Genomic DNA, 4,000 nt, shown 5'->3' on the forward strand with positions numbered 1-4,000 from the left:
CACACACACACACACACACACACACACACACACACACACACACACACACACACACACACACGATGCACATCTACATGCAGAGAAATAACATCACCCTGATGACGTTATTGTCGGGTCGGTTTATATTACAAATAATTCAAGTCACGTTTTCCATAATTTTTTCCCTCTTTCTCTTCTCCGAGTGATTTCGAGTGTCTGATGTCACCGAGGAATTATGATTCATTGGTGTCTGTCCCTCAATATTAGACTAATATATCTTATCTTTTACTTGTTTGAGTCATTCGACTGCAGCCATGCTGGGGCATCGCCTTGAAATGTTTTAGTCGAACAAATCGACCCCACTACTTACTTTTTCAAGCTTGGTACTTTTTCTATCGATCTCTTTTTCGCAAACTGCTAAGTTACGAGGACGCAAACAAAGCAACGCAGGTTGCCAAGCGGTGGCCTCACACACACGCACACACACACACTCATACGACGGATTTCTTTCAGTTTCTTATTTCTTTATTGCCCACAAGGGGCTAAACATAGAGGGGACAGACAAAGGGATTGAGTCGATTACATCGACCCCAGTGCGTAACTGGTACTTAATTTATCGATCCCGAAAGGATGAAAGGCAAAGTCGACCTCGGCGGAATTTGAACTCGGAACGTAACGGCAGGCGAAATACCGCTAAGCATTTCACCCGGCGTGCTAACGTTTCTGCCAAGCTCACTGCTCTTCTTTCAGTTTCTTTCAGTTTCCGTTCACCACATTCGTTCACCAGGCTTTGATTGGTCTGGGGCTACAGTAGAAGACATTTGTCCTAGGTGCCAGGCATAGTACTGAACCGGGAACCATGTGGTTTGGAAACAAAGTTCTTACTACACAACGACACCTATTAGTTGACACTGTGAATGAAAATGATACGGTGCTGCTGCTGCTGTTGTTGTTGTTGTTGCTGTTAAGTCCCGTGTCAAACTTGGTCCAGCAAATCTGATATGGGTTCCTGAAAATATAGCTGTGTGGTTAAGAAGCTAGTTCTTCAACCACATGGTTTAGGTTTCAGTCCCACTGCGTGGCACTGAGAGCAAGTGTCTTCTTCTATAACTACGGGTCGACCAATGCCTTGTGGGTAAATTTGGGAGACGGAAACCGTGTGGAACCCGTCGTACATACACACATTCATTCATTCATACATACATACATACATACATACATCTGCCAAGTGTAAGCATAACAGGCCAGATATTGTTGTTTGGGACAGACAAGAAAAAGTATATACTGTCAAAGAGGTCAGCAGTCCTGCTGATGTGAATTATCTTTTTGAAAATCAAAGGAAAAGAAAGTAACTATGGACAACTGCTCCGAAACCTCCAGCTTCTATATCCAGATTACAAATTTACATTTAAGCTAATAATAATTGGAGCATTTGGTTTTGTAAGTAAACGCCTAACTCTCAGTCTGGATAAGCTTGGTTTTTCAGAAAAAGAAATCAACCAACTGATTCGCACATTACAATTACGATGTGTAAGCGGAAAAGTAAAATTATGCATGACTTTTGTCAGGTTTAAAAGATGGAGCTTTGTATCTTTGTTAGAAACCAGCTTTTGTTAGAAACCAGCTCATTCTTCAGAGGAAGAATTTAAATGAATACAGAGGAGACATACATGCATATTTACATACGTACGTATGTATGTATGTATGTATGTATGTATGTATGTATGTATGTATGTATGTGTGTATGTATGTATGTATGAGTGTATGTATGTATGTATGTATGTATGTCTTTGTGTTTGTCCCTCTCCCACGCATTACTTCACAATCGGTATTGGTTTATTCACCTCCTCGTAACTTGGCGGTTCGGCAAAAGAAATACAAGATTTTAACAAAAACATGAATACTGGAGTGGATTGTTCCACTACTGAACCCTTCAAAGGGCTGCTCCAGCATGGCTGCTGTCCAATGACTGAAACCAGCAAAAGATAAAAGATCAGGGATCTCCTTTCATCAAGCCGAGTACAAAGAATGAACCTAAGAACACATTATCCTGCAGCCGCATAGTGGCTCCTTCGATATGTGTGTACGTGTGTGTGTGTGTGTGTGTGTGTGCGTGTGTGTGTGTGTGTGTGTGTGTGTGTGTGTGTATGAGTATGTGTGATCACAAGTCATCTCTGAGTGAGCAGATTTATGTTCTTTCAATCGTGACCATTTCATCTGTGCTTTTTTTTCTTTTCTTCTAACGTCACAGCGTATCTAGAACGACTTTACTCAGTATAAATCACGATTTTTCTTTGTGACTGAAACAAATGCAGCAAATTTGGAAAGTCTTTAAAATATCCAATACAATCCCTTGCGGTATTTGTTCTGGTGTACGAGACGTTTTGGCGCAGCCGTTTTGGCATCGCTGATTCGACATTGACTTATTTGACAAATTTCACTCGTTTCAATGTTTCTCTCGTCCATGATTATTCGGTCATTTTTCTTTTTCGTTTTTTTTATTCTTTTCAGAGAGTCTATCGAGGACTACATTATTCAATACATCAGTCAATATATTATTCCGTTGTGGAGAGGTGTGGTGTCAATAAATTAAGTACCAGTAAGATATTGAGGTTCATACAACTGATATTGTATTTACCACCCGTTAGACAATAAAGAAACTGTTTTCGTTGGTGTTGGTGACACGAAGGTACAACGATAGCAGCAGAGAACTGACTGAGAAATTGGTAGTTCGTATCTATCTATCTACATACATACATACATGCATACATACATACATACATGCATACATACATACATACATACATACATACATACATACATACATACATACATGCATACATGAAGACATGCATACATACATACATACGTACATACGTACATACGTACATACATTACAAGTGCAATCTGTGAGTGGAACAGTAAAAATATGCAAGCCTTTTCTCAAGTTCTAAATGTGAATTTGTCTGTGTTAACTACATCCCAAAGATGGAGCCTTGTATCTTTGTTGGAAACCTGCTCCTCTCTTTCATGGTATTTTAGCTCTCAAATGGACCAGTCCATTCATAGGAGTAGAAAACGCAACAGCACTGTCAAACAAACAAGTAGCTTGTTAAAAAACGTTAGCTAAATTTATCCTCTGTGTCAAGATTAAAAAGTAGATAGTCTCCGCCCAGTTAACGTCCTTCACGTGATGTCGAGTTCTCTTTAACAACGCACAATGCACTATGTTATTGGCATCAGAAGAAAATAGGACATTACGACATTCAGATGCTGTTACCAAGAGTATTGGTAGTGTATATGAACGGATAAATGAAGAATAAAAGAAAAAAAGATTAAAAAGAAAGAAACACTTTTAGCCGAGAGTTTGAAAAGGTTTCTGTTTAATATAATTTCATGTCGGTCATCCAGACAAGTTTTTCTTCTTTCTCCGTTATTTTTTCTTCTTCTCTCCATGTTTTCTCTCTTCATTCCTTTCTGTAGAAGAGCGTCGGCAGGAAATATCAAAGACAGTTGCATTTTTCCTGAGCGTCGAACTAATACACCTTGTTTGCTGTTCTCTCACATGTCTCTGTCTTGTTTTTTTATTCTTTTGAACAATTTTGAACCATATGTATGTATGTATGTATGTATGTATGTATGTATGTATGTATGTATGTATGTATGTATGTATGTCTCTTCTATTTTTAATTATTATAAATCTTCCACTGAGGAAGGAGCAAGTTTCCAACAAAGATACAAGGCTCCATCTCTGGGATGTAGTTAATACAGACAAATTCACATTTAGAACTTGAGAAAAGTCTTGCATATTTTTACTGTTCCACTCACAGATTGCAATTGTAATGTACGAATGTATGTATGTATGTATGTATGTATGTAGGTAGATATACACAAATATATCCCCCACACACATACAAACCTGATGAATGTTTTAACCAACCCGTCGGTAACTACGACACCAGTTATTTATTTGTGTGTGTGTGTGTGTGTGTGTGTGTGTGTGTGTGTGTGTGTGTGTGTG

This window comes from Octopus bimaculoides, chromosome 3 (genome assembly GCF_001194135.2).
Source record: "Octopus bimaculoides isolate UCB-OBI-ISO-001 chromosome 3, ASM119413v2, whole genome shotgun sequence".
NCBI classification, from domain to species: domain Eukaryota; kingdom Metazoa; phylum Mollusca; class Cephalopoda; order Octopoda; family Octopodidae; genus Octopus; species Octopus bimaculoides.